Consider the following 13,991-nt stretch of genomic DNA (forward strand, 5'->3'; position numbering starts at 1 on the left):
ATATTATATTAACTTTTTTGCAAAGAATGTTTCAAATAACTAGTTTTCCCTTATATTATTACCGATAATTTAAAACAATATCCTCCTTAATATGTCATTTACTGATCTTAAAAATTGTTAGACTTATTAGAGTTATAATATTTGCACCCGATATTAATAGCAGATCACTAGGTGTGGCAGACTAAATGCTGAATTCTGTTGACCAAAAATGTTGGGAGATGCTTTATTCCTCTATCATTTGGTAAGCATGTTTAACTAAATTACATTACATTCGTTACATTTTTCCCTCAAAATATAACGAATTTTTCGTTAAATTTTCTTTAAACTTAATTTGCAGTTAAAATGTCTAGAAAATGAAAAGTAGTTTCTCTGAAATATAGAATTAAAGTTTTAAAATAATTTAATAAAAACACAAAATTATGGAAATTCAACTGTCAAAAACTCAGTGAGTCAATACTGAAAACAAATGTTTCTGAAAGAAGGAAATTAAAAGAAAATAACAGTTTGTGGAAAACCGCTTCAAAGAAGTTGCATGTTTAAGGCAAAATATATGAAGGTTCAAATCATATTTTGTTGAGTTTTCACTAATTGTAGAGTCTAAAATATTCTAGTTAAGAGGCCTATACTAGAGGGAAAAAACACAAGAAATAACATTGCAGAGGGCAACTTTTTTTCCACTGAAGGGCAGATGCATAGCTAAGGAGGACACCTGTCCCCAGGCACAGCATCCAGGAGGTGCCAAATTGATGTTAAGAAATTTTAGAATGAAATATTTTCAGTTCTTGGCAAGGAGGAGGGCACGAAATCTTCAATTATCCCCAGGTGCTGAAGGGCTGTATAAATTAAAATTACATTGTAGAATGTTATATCATATCATAAGTTTAGAATCCAAAGATGTCTTAGCCTACTTGATTGAAGATTCAGGACTTTATCCAAAGAAGTGTATGAATGATCGGCTAAAAATGTTTTCAGTTCCACCAAAGAGGAATTTCAATACATGATGGAACAGGAAATTTGCCGTCTTTCAAAAAGTTCATGGGCCAATCCTCTCCATCTAGTTCGGAAACGAAATGGTAAGTGGTGATTATCACCGGTTAAATGCAGCTACAATTCCTGATTGTTACACAGTCCTGCACATTCAAGACTGTATGCAAGTTTTAGAGTGATAAGCTATTTTTACAACCCTTGATCTTGAGCGGGCGTATCATCAAGTGCCCATTAACCCAGCTAAAACTGTGGTTATTACGCCTTTTGGACTATTTGAGTTTCCGGTCATGACTTTCGGCTTATGCAGTGCTGCTCAAACGTTCCAACCCTTCAGGTGTTAGTCAATGAATCAGGTGTTAATTGGCCTCAACTTTCATGTACCTTATTTTGATGACGTCTTAATCGCCTCCTCTTCAGAGCAAGAACACTTATCACATTTGAGAACAGTTTTTGAACGTTTTCAAAGGTACAGTGTCAGTCTTAATCCTTCCAAATGCGTTTTTTGCCAACCAAGAGTATCCTTTCTTGGTCATGAAATTTCCACCGATGGCGTTCGACCCCTTCCAGAGTCACCGCTATCCACGATATGCCCGAAACATCTACATTGAAGGACTTTAGAAGATTTCTTGCTATGCTCAATTTTTATCGACGCTTCTGACCTCATGCAGCAACCATACAAACACCTCTAAAATCGTTTTTGGTTGGAAGCAAGAAAAACGATAAACGTGTTATAACCTGGACCACAGAATCTCGTGAAGCGTTCCCAAAATGCAAAAATGATTTAATTTTGGCAACAAATTTTCAGTATCCTTCCGCATCTAAACTATTATCACTCTATGTTTATAAGGTATTTCTCCTGCTTTCCTAGCATGGCGTAGTGGTTCTGCACGCTGGGCCAGTACTCCAGAGGTCCGTGGTTCGATTCCTGACAAAGGCAGTTGCTAATTTTCAATCTCTCTTGTTTCCAAATATCCTCATGTCTCTACAGTGGTGCCCGAACTAAAAGGGGTGTTGGGTGAAGAGTCTCCACACCCAGGATTTGGCGATTGGGTCCCCTTAAAACCCCAATCGCCCTTTAAAAGGGGGAGTATATAAGGTATTTCTCCCGCTTTCGTAGCCTGTCTTCGTGGTGTAGTGGTTCTGCACGCTGGGCCGGTCCCCAGTTCGATTCCCGGTGAAGGCGTTGCATATTTTTCATATGTTCTGCTTCCAAAAATTAACCTAAAGTCTCTACACGTTGATGCATCAACAACAGGTACAGGAGCAGTTTTACAACAGGAAGATCCAAGAATTATGGAGATATATATTTCTAAAAAACCCTCACCAGCACAAACCAGATACAGCACTTACGATTGCGAATTATTAGGAATTTATGAAGCTGTCAAATACTTTTGACATATGCTAGAGGGATGCGTTTTCATGATCTTCACAGATCACAACCTATGCTTTTCAACAGGATAAAACTTCTCCTCGTCAAATGAGACACCTAGACTTCATAGGGCGCAGGATATTGTTGCAGACACCTTGTCTCGTGTTGAAGAACTAGCCATTCCTTCGCCAATAAAGTTTGCTGCCCTTGCGGAGGAACAAGCCCGGGATTCAGAACTACAAACCTTCTTGAAAAGAAAATCTTCCACCAATCTCAACTTGCAGCCTATGCAGCTGTCACCTGGAAAATCACTTTATTGTCATGTTCAGGATTCAAGATTTCGACCTTATGTTCCCTCCGGATTTCGCCATGCCATTTTTAGTCAGTTACATCGTCTGTCACATCCTGGCATCAAGGCTTCGAGGAAACTGATACAGCAACATTTCGTATGGCCTAGCATGCAAAAGGACATAGCCAACTGGACATGTTCGTGCTTGGAGTGCCAAAGATCTAAAATTGTCAGACACACCACCAGCCAACTTAAAAATTTTAATTTGCCCTCATCTCGCTTCAGTCACGTGCACCTCGACTTGGTCAGGCACTTATATTTATTATTAATAATATAATACATGAATACAATTAATTACTATGTATGCATTTTTCTTACCTTGGATGAAGCAAATTTATTATTTACTTCATCAAAGTCGACTCTTTCAAAATTTTCTCTTACCACACTTAAAAATGCTAGATGACTTGGATCTTGTCTCATCGTTGATTGTAAATATGTGAAAATTTATTTTAATTTGATGAACGAACGTTCATAGTTAGCATTTGATAATGAAATAGTAAGTAGTATTTGAAGTGCGACTCTTAGGTTTGGAAAAATATTTTCTCTATAGATCTGTAGTGGAGTTTTAGGTTCCGTTTCTTTTCTATTGCGGAGTAACGTCATGCATTCACAATTCACTGCTGAAAACAATTAGGGGATATTGTGGGTTCGGTATGAAATAACCATATAATCGACAATCTTTTTGAACAAAAGGAAATGGAAGAGATTATAACGTTTACAAAGATGGGAACATGCAAATTTTTTCTGTGACGTCGAAAAGTATGGGTTTTAGATAAGGAGTAAGTAGCGACCTGCGGTATTCCTTTTATAATAGATTAAAAACAATTGACATGTGTTGAATGCTTCGTAGCAGTGAATATACGATGTCTCAACAAGATGACTTAGTTGAATCGGTAGCCAAGAAGGCCATCAGTTGTTTACAGGAGAGTCAAACGCAATCCATTGTAACGGAAGCGTTAGGATTTTCCCAAAGTGTCATTTCCGGATTTTGGAAACTGGATATGTTTAAGAAATTCGAGACAAGGTCGTGTTATCGTTTTAAAATAAAAGTGGGAGATATATGCGCATTTCGTTTAAAAAAATAAAAATATATCTGCTTTGGAGAAATAAAGTGTTCAGGAAGAACGTTTTGGTTGATGTTCTGCAAACATTTTATTACACATTTTACCAGACAAATCAAGAAAATAAATAATTAATTATATTACAATAGTTATTAATTTTAAATATATTTTCCAGAAATCGATCAAAACTGAAATTTTCTGGAAACTTGTTTGGAGACCATTTGGCGCACCTCTATGAGCGGCGCCCGGGCATCATGCACCCCCTTGCCTCCCCCTCGCTACGCCACTGTGTATGACTCTGTAGTCATTTTGTGTTATTTAGAGGTAAAAGATCAGTAATCAATTGATTTTCACTAAAAAATTTCGGAAGGAAGAGGACAAAAAAATTCGAAAATTGGTGGTTTCAGGGTGCGACCACCACACGTCAAAGGGTTAAAGTCCATAATGTGAATGATTAAATGCAAATTTTTGAAGAACTAAACCACACAACTCGTATAGTTAAAATAAGTTCTTTGAAAAGAAAAGTCTAAAAATAGCAACTGTCATTAAAAATTATGGTACTATTCCCGTTTTGAGGACCGTAAAAACTCGCCGAACTATTGTTGATGCCAGTGCTGCCAAAAATATTTGCGGCAACCCTAACGCAAGAAAGAAGTATAATAGTAAATAACTATCTGAAGATAATTGTTTTAATTTATATGAAAGGTTAGTTTCATATAATGCTTTTTTATTATTATAATTTATATAAAAAAGGCTAAACATAACTGAATGGAAGCATAATAGTAAATAACTATTTCAGGGGCGGGCTTTCATTATTATATTATAATTTATATAAAAAAATCTAAACATAATTGAATGGATTTCTGCATCGCTATTTCGCTGCCGAGTTATCGCTAAAGCATAATTTCATCTCGTTTGTTCAAACATAATTTTCTGTAATGAATGATGCCTTTTCTTTGAAAAAAATTATATTGCAGACTTTTCGTCATGAGCCCCAAATTGTTAAATCCATAGGATATCAAAAAAGGATTTAAAAATTAAACTAGTATTTCAATGGCGTCTTAAGAAATATAGAACTATCTAAACTTACGTAATTTGAAATCAGCGCGTTTGCTAGATTTGGCGCTTTTGCGCATACATTTTCGCTGCACTTTTTTACGGTCCTCAAAACGGAATAGTACCAAAATTATAATATAAAATAAAAATATTTCCAAGAAGCACATTTCCGAAAATTCAGAATGAAAGGCAAGGAGAAAGAGAAACATAGACTGAAAAGTTTGCCAAGTGAATTACTCTTGGTGGGAGTTGAAAAAGTGCGCCAAATTATATTTAGAAATTTTTCAGTCTTCTCCCTAAATATTACAAAATTTGGTTTTTAGGCATCATTTTGAGTCTTAGAATCGAAATATGCAAACATAAATCGTCAAGCCATTTAAGAAAAAGTTCGATTTTGTTTCAAAATATATCGTATGTTAGAATAACGCTATATAAATATAGTACATATCCTTAGTTGCTCTTCCAAGACATGAAAAACTCAAGTTGAATTTCATCGATCGGTCGAGTAAGACAGGAGGTATGGAACCAACTTATTTTTTCTTGAGCAGTTGATACGATGATCATATTGTTGCCGGAGCAGATGATATGCTAGAATCCTTAAAAATTTCAAGTGAAGTAAAGGAACTTATGCGGTACTAGGCTGAATTTATGCGAAGGACTGAAAACGGAAAGTGTTCACATTTATTTATTTATTTTAAGCTCTTGTTATATTGTATCAAATGATCCAGCAGCAGATTGAAGTCTTTCATTCAAAATCATGTCGAACAGATTCAAAAGTTGACTAATCCAGATTTCTGGTTTTATTATAAAACCAAAGACAATTTTGTCACGAAGTTAGAGTCGTTCTCTGATGGAGCAGTTTCAAATGGTGGACTTGGGCAGAATTTTGGATAGAGCCACCTCTTTCCTACAAGTGTTTACAGTCTGAAAGCAAAAGTTCTATTGACATGAATGATTTTCTGAGGGAATTAGGCTTATTAACCCGAACTGTAATGTTTTAGAAGAATTCTTGAACATATAAAATCATTAATATCCTTTTATTTTTAGGTTTATTTATAATTGCAGAGATAGATCTGAGATAATAGGACCTTTTAAAATAAAAGAGGGAAGAGCAGCTGAAGAAAGGTTTAGCAAACAAGAGCAAAGGAGCCAATCTTGTACAAAGGGGCTAAACAAGTAACTTAAAAATTTGCATACCTTTGCTAATCATAAAGGAATAAATTTTGCTGGTGACCGTCTTGGACAGGCGTCTTTACCATTTTCTCTGAAATATCCTGTGATCCTGCCTGTGCTTAGTAAACTTTATTTTTATAATGTATATTAACTACGTATTGGCCTTCAAGGATTACTAAATGCACTACGTTTAAAATTTGTCCATAAAGTGGAGCGATTTTGGGTGAAAAACTGCGCACCTCTGCGTGACTTCCTTTAAGTGAAAATCAATTTTGTCTTAATATTATGGGTAATTTAGCGTATGAGAGAGTTAATAGATTGCGCCCATTCAGTCTTTAGGTTTGGATTTATGCTGTCTATTTTAGATATTATTATTAGATATTATGATTATTTTAGATAGCTTACAAGAATCAGAGAAAGGGTTGTGCTTGTTGGCTTTGGTGCTTTCGCCATTTTTACCTTTCAGAAATACTATTGTTTTCCGTAAATTAAGAATGGGCTTTCGAACAACTTGTTACAAAAATTTCCCTTCTGGTGCACAGGAGAGAAGTCTGATTTTCAAGATTTTATCTATCACATTAAAAATTTGGTTTGGAAAAATATTTTCTCTATAGATCTGTAGTGGAGTTTTAGGTTCCGTTTCTTTTCTATTGCGGAGTAACGTCATGCAGTCACAATTCACTGCTGAAAACAATTAGGGGATATTGTGGGTTCGGTATGAAATAACCATATAATCGACAATCTTTTTGAACAAAAGGAAATGGAAGAGATTATAACGTTTACAAAGATGGGAACATGCAAATTTTTTCTGTGACGTCGAAAAGTATGGGTTTTAGATAAGGAGTAAGTAGCGACCTGCGGTATTCCTTTTATAATAGATTAAAAACAATTGACATGTGTTGAATGCTTCGTAGCAGTGAATATACGATGTCTCAACAAGATGACTTAGTTGAATCGGTAGCCAAGAAGGCCATCAGTTGTTTACAGGAGAGTCAAACGCAATCCATTGTAACGGAAGCGTTAGGATTTTCCCAAAGTGTCATTTCCGGATTTTGGAAACTGGATATGTTTAAGAAATTCGAGACAAGGTCGTGTTATCGTTTTAAAATAAAAGTGGGAGATATATGCGCATTTCGTTTAAAAAAATAAAAATATATCTGCTTTGGAGAAATAAAGTGTTCAGGAAGAACGTTTTGGTTGATGTTCTGCAAACATTTTATTACACATTTTACCAGACAAATCAAGAAAATAAATAATTAATTATATTACAATAGTTATTAATTTTAAATATATTTTCCAGAAATCGATCAAAACTGAAATTTTCTGGAAACTTGTTTGGAGACCATTTGGCGCACCTCTATGAGCGGCGCCCGGGCATCATGCACCCCCTTGCCTCCCCCTCGCTACGCCACTGTGTATGACTCTGTAGTCATTTTGTGTTATTTAGAGGTAAAAGATCAGTAATCAATTGATTTTCACTAAAAAATTTCGGAAGGAAGAGGACAAAAAAATTCGAAAATTGGTGGTTTCAGGGTGCGACCACCACACGTCAAAGGGTTAAAGTCCATAATGTGAATGATTAAATGCAAATTTTTGAAGAACTAAACCACACAACTCGTATAGTTAAAATAAGTTCTTTGAAAAGAAAAGTCTAAAAATAGCAACTGTCATTAAAAATTATGGTACTATTCCCGTTTTGAGGACCGTAAAAACTCGCCGAACTATTGTTGATGCCAGTGCTGCCAAAAATATTTGCGGCAACCCTAACGCAAGAAAGAAGTATAATAGTAAATAACTATCTGAAGATAATTGTTTTAATTTATATGAAAGGTTAGTTTCATATAATGCTTTTTTATTATTATAATTTATATAAAAAAGGCTAAACATAACTGAATGGAAGCATAATAGTAAATAACTATTTCAGGGGCGGGCTTTCATTATTATATTATAATTTATATAAAAAAATCTAAACATAATTGAATGGATTTCTGCATCGCTATTTCGCTGCCGAGTTATCGCTAAAGCATAATTTCATCTCGTTTGTTCAAACATAATTTTCTGTAATGAATGATGCCTTTTCTTTGAAAAAAATTATATTGCAGACTTTTCGTCATGAGCCCCAAATTGTTAAATCCATAGGATATCAAAAAAGGATTTAAAAATTAAACTAGTATTTCAATGGCGTCTTAAGAAATATAGAACTATCTAAACTTACGTAATTTGAAATCAGCGCGTTTGCTAGATTTGGCGCTTTTGCGCATACATTTTCGCTGCACTTTTTTACGGTCCTCAAAACGGAATAGTACCAAAATTATAATATAAAATAAAAATATTTCCAAGAAGCACATTTCCGAAAATTCAGAATGAAAGGCAAGGAGAAAGAGAAACATAGACTGAAAAGTTTGCCAAGTGAATTACTCTTGGTGGGAGTTGAAAAAGTGCGCCAAATTATATTTAGAAATTTTTCAGTCTTCTCCCTAAATATTACAAAATTTGGTTTTTAGGCATCATTTTGAGTCTTAGAATCGAAATATGCAAACATAAATCGTCAAGCCATTTAAGAAAAAGTTCGATTTTGTTTCAAAATATATCGTATGTTAGAATAACGCTATATAAATATAGTACATATCCTTAGTTGCTCTTCCAAGACATGAAAAACTCAAGTTGAATTTCATCGATCGGTCGAGTAAGACAGGAGGTATGGAACCAACTTATTTTTTCTTGAGCAGTTGATACGATGATCATATTGTTGCCGGAGCAGATGATATGCTAGAATCCTTAAAAATTTCAAGTGAAGTAAAGGAACTTATGCGGTACTAGGCTGAATTTATGCGAAGGACTGAAAACGGAAAGTGTTCACATTTATTTATTTATTTTAAGCTCTTGTTATATTGTATCAAATGATCCAGCAGCAGATTGAAGTCTTTCATTCAAAATCATGTCGAACAGATTCAAAAGTTGACTAATCCAGATTTCTGGTTTTATTATAAAACCAAAGACAATTTTGTCACGAAGTTAGAGTCGTTCTCTGATGGAGCAGTTTCAAATGGTGGACTTGGGCAGAATTTTGGATAGAGCCACCTCTTTCCTACAAGTGTTTACAGTCTGAAAGCAAAAGTTCTATTGACATGAATGATTTTCTGAGGGAATTAGGCTTATTAACCCGAACCGTAATGTTTTAGAAGAATTCTTGAACATATAAAATCATTAATATCCTTTTATTTTTAGGTTTATTTATAATTGCAGAGATAGATCTGAGATAATAGGACCTTTTAAAATAAAAGAGGGAAGAGCAGCTGAAGAAAGGTTTAGCAAACAAGAGCAAAGGAGCCAATCTTGTACAAAGGGGCTAAACAAGTAACTTAAAAATTTGCATACCTTTGCTAATCATAAAGGAATAAATTTTGCTGGTGACCGTCTTGGACAGGCGTCTTTACCATTTTCTCTGAAATATCCTGTGATCCTGCCTGTGCTTAGTAAACTTTATTTTTATAATGTATATTAACTGCGTATTGGCCTTCAAGGATTACTAAATGCACTACGTTTAAAATTTGTCCATAAAGTGGAGCGATTTTGGGTGAAAAACTGCGCACCTCTGCGTGACTTCCTTTAAGTGAAAATCAATTTTGTCTTAATATTATGGGTAATTTAGCGTATGAGAGAGTTAATAGATTGCGCCCATTCAGTCTTTAGGTTTGGATTTATGCTGTCTATTTTAGATATTATTATTAGATATTATGATTATTTTAGATAGCTTACAAGAATCAGAGAAAGGGTTGTGCTTGTTGGCTTTGGTGCTTTCGCCATTTTTACCTTTCAGAAATACTATTGTTTTCCGTAAATTAAGAATGGGCTTTCGAACAACTTGTTACAAAAATTTCCCTTCTGGTGCACAGGAGAGAAGTCTGATTTTCAAGATTTTATCTATCACATTTTTCTCTTTTTCTTCTCATGATAAAACTCTTTTTCGCCCTGGCCATATCCGAATCCATAGTCCACTAATTTCTCAGTGTCTGCCATTTTTAATTTCGCAAATCCCCTTTCGAAGAACAACAACAACAAAAGTTAATCGAGAAGCATAATTAACTTTTCTGTCAATAAATAATTCAGCCGGGGTCTTCTAGTAATATCATGTTTAGCTGCCTAATAAACGAGAGTTGAAGTTATGTACTTTTGGAGGTATCAAAATTATGTAGTCTTGTAGCTCTTACTCAGAAAAATTTATAGATATCGATATATGTTTTCTATAAACGAAAACTGGAGATGAGGAATAAAGAGGTATGTCTCTAACTTCGTTTATTTGTGTATTATTTTTCGCAATATGATAGATAATATCCTGAAAGATAAATGTGACACTTCAACTATAACTACAAGACATGTTATCTTGAAAGTAAACATTGCATGTGGACATTGCTTGTAATTTCCTGTATTATTGTGGGAGAGTTTCTTTCTGACGTTTCAGTGTGATATAGTCTTTTAGATACACTTTGTGCAAAAGAAGGATTGTCTGAAATTGAAGTTGTATTTCAAGGTACTTGCTTCTTTTCTTGTTAAAGACTAGAGTCTAGTTATAAAACTGTTGAATTATTTCAACAGTCGATAACTTTCCTAGTTATAGACTGTTGAAATAATCACTGTAGAGAGTATTTTCTGATATATAGAATTTCTGTTCCTGCTTGTATATTTATTTATTTAAAGAATGTAAAGCTAGTGAATGGCGGAATTGTATCAAACTAAGTTGTGGAATATTGCGTTGATTTCAGTCATTATTCTCGTTATATGTATTTATGTATGTTGTGTGCGTACATGTAATGCACTTTGTACAGGGCGGGCGCTTGGTTTTCTGTCGCCGGATGCAGTATTTGTGTGTCCTAAATTCTGCTGCCCAGTGCCTGTTCTGAGTTCTAAAAATTCTGCCTCCCCGTGCAGCTGCACTTGTGTGGTGCCTGCCTTGGCATTAACAGGCATCATTTAGCTTATATAGGGAAGAGTATATTTTTCTTTAGATTTTTATAATTTCAAGTGATAAGCTTCTCATTCGGTGGAAAAATCAGCATATTTTAAAATATTTTACTAAGAAAATTTGGCTACTGATAATAAATTTTCTACTTTACTGCAAGTATTACTTAAATGTAATTTCTTATTAATTATCTTGTTGTTTTATGTTTTTATTGAATAAATTAATATGTATTAACTTCTTTGGAAATGCAGTTTTAAGTAGAGGTTAGGAGAAATTGCAATTTTATATATGGTGTCAGTTGTTTAATTCTATGAGATGCCTAAATTTCCATAGATCACCTTCTTTCCTTATTTAAAATGAAACAAATGAGAGATATAGCAATGGAAAATTAAGTTTTATGGGTAGGTAGGCTCAAATATTGGTAAAATTTGCATATTCAGCTACCATGTATATTAAAGATCAAAATTCCAGCTGCAGTCATGCAGTTCAAATTCGAGCTGAGCTGAGCAAAGCAGAGTAGATTGGCTGATAGTAGTACTAGAAAGGCCGAGTCCTTCCTATGAGCTTGGTCTAGTTAGCCCAGTAGCTGAGGCAGTTCTACAAAAGAGCCGAGGTCAAGTATGGAATAGCTGAGTGAATTCTGCAAGAGTGTAGCCGAAAAGTTGTTTCTAAAACTAAAACAGAAAACAAATAATAGAAACAAAAAAAAATCAAATTTTTAATTGTAATTACTAAAATAGAACTATATCTTTAGATCAACAGCATTGTGAAACGCGAGCAAGCGAGTATCATGATGATAATAGTAGTACATTTTTGCCAGAACTTATTAACTAAATTGTATATTATTATCCCCCCTTTTTTTTTCCAACATAATTTTAAAATGGCTTTATCCCAGAAAATTCAAGCAAACTTCATGAACACTCTTTTAGGACAATCAAGAATGGCCTAAGGCAGCAGTTCTCAACCTTTTGACTAATGCATACTATCTAAGCAAAAATTGAAAAATGTAGTACCACCACTACATTTTACAATGTTTAGTTTTCAGTTTCTCAATATTAATATTAAAAACAATATTTTTGCCATTTGCACAACCTATTGGCTATTTATATTAAATATGCACACATAGAAATATTAGATTAAAAACTTGTTGCCATTTTGATTATCAAAAATTGAGTTATAATACTTTAATTCTAAAATTTAGTATGAAATGTAGGCCTGTTTAAGAGAGATCAATTTCTGTATGTTTGTTCTTATTTCACTTAGTTTTAACTGTAAATTAGGATCCACTTTTAATTTTGTTCTGTATTTATTTTTCAAATATAACATGGAAGAAAATCCTTGTTCACACAAATAGGTTGTGCAAAAAAGGCAATAAAAACTTAGTAAATTTATTTGAAATGCTTTAAATTCTTTTTTTTTTTTTTTTTTCAGTTCAGGAAAAAATAAACAAGTGTGTTATTTTTGAAATTTTCAATTAGAATTTCAGTTCGATCACAGGAAATTACTGTCAATTGTTGTTTTTCTTCATGAAATTTTTGAATTTAATAGTTAAAAATACTTTGTTTCTTTGCATATCATCTACTTTTCTTTTGCATACCACCGATTGAGAATCACTGGCCTAAGTTAACATTGAGTATCTGAGGAAGCGAAGGATTGCATCAAGAGATATCTAACCTTACCTAAGATGTTACTTCGTTAAGATGCTATGTTAAGTTTCCACAATCAAGTTGGTTTTCAGCAATAAAACTGCAATATTTTTCAATAAAATTATAGATTAGAGATCAGATATTTGTGTGGTAAGGCAAGAGGAGTTGAAGCATATAGATTAAGTTATCTTTAGAGATATTTCATATAATTCTGAGGAAAAGGAATATGTGTTTATTATTTATTGGCAAAAACTAAATTTTTTAAGACTGATATCCTTATCATTTTCATATTTGTTCTATGGGTATTTTTTAGGATTAAAGCATAGACAAATGTCCAAACTGTAATTTGGTATTTGAATCTAATCTTATCCTCCCCAGATTCAACTTAATGACTTTAAAGAGATATTGAGTTAAAACTAAATATTAATTTTGTTCAACTTAATTCAGCTCATAAAATGAAATGATAATTTAACTGTTATGGTATATAAGTAGTGTACTAGAAAAATGTTTTTGGAAAAAGGGATTGGTGTTTAATACAAAGGCTCTGGAATTTTTCTTGAAAGCCTGTATATATCATTACTTGTATATACTTGAAAATATCATTTTTCTTGGGTTATATTTAGTTTGTAGTATTGTTTAAAGTATGCTCTTTTTATATTAAACTTATTTGAATTTTCCTATGTAATGTATTTGTATTTTCATGTTATTTATTTTAGAGGTTTTACATTATGAAACATTGCATGGAATTGTATTTGACAAATAAAATTTTAATTCATAATCAAATTTCCAGGATTCCGTAATCTAAGAAAATGAATGATGGAAGAGAAGTGGATATCTTACAATATTAAAGATGATTTGTCTTATCCATTGTTTAGCTGACATATATGTAAGTTTAATATTGTGTATTTTTTGAGTTACAAAAGTTGAGAATTTTCTTTTTATCAAACTTTTTTTTATCAAGTAAATAATATCTTTAAGCTTTAAATGAAAATTACATCATTTTATCAGTATGTGGCATATTGCTATGAAGTTATGAAAAGAAAATTCCTTTTAATTGGATATATTTTAAAATTTCTTAAGTTTAATTGGATATTTTTTTAAATTTCTTAATAAGTTTAATTACTTAATAAGTAATACTACAGAAGTGTAATTTAATTGCTTAATAAGTTGCATAGTTGTTTTTGCTTACCAATAAATTAAATCACCTGATAATTTTGCTTTCTAAAAGTTTACAAAACAAAATATAAAATTTCAAAGAGGTGTGAGGATACTGAAAATGTACACTGCTTGCTTTAGGTTACATTATTTGAATGTGATAAAGCTTACAAGGGCTATATGCCTAAGGGAAGAGATGCCTTCATAGAGCACTTTCTAAGGGAAACTGGCTACA

The 13,991-nt window shown here is 33.1% G+C and overlaps 1 long non-coding RNA gene across 2 annotated transcripts in view; it reads left to right on the plus strand.

The window, feature by feature from the left end:
* Positions 1-10,364: 10,364 nt before the first annotated feature.
* The window catches only part of LOC118187860 (uncharacterized), a 45,414-nt gene continuing 41,787 nt past the window's right edge, over positions 10,365-13,991 (plus strand). Inside the window, exons 1-2 of one of the 2 annotated variants that reach the window (XR_015044361.1) lie at positions 10,365-10,526; positions 13,392-13,487. This is a non-coding gene — a long non-coding RNA (uncharacterized LOC118187860). The remainder of the gene's footprint in view (positions 10,527-13,391; positions 13,488-13,991) is intronic. The other variant, XR_004758029.2, reaches the window with a different exon arrangement.

The sequence above is a fragment of the Stegodyphus dumicola genome, chromosome 12, assembly GCF_044657685.1.
Source record: "Stegodyphus dumicola isolate Sdum_Otavi_A_Nest chromosome 12, ASM4465768v1".
NCBI lineage: Eukaryota > Metazoa > Arthropoda > Arachnida > Araneae > Eresidae > Stegodyphus > Stegodyphus dumicola.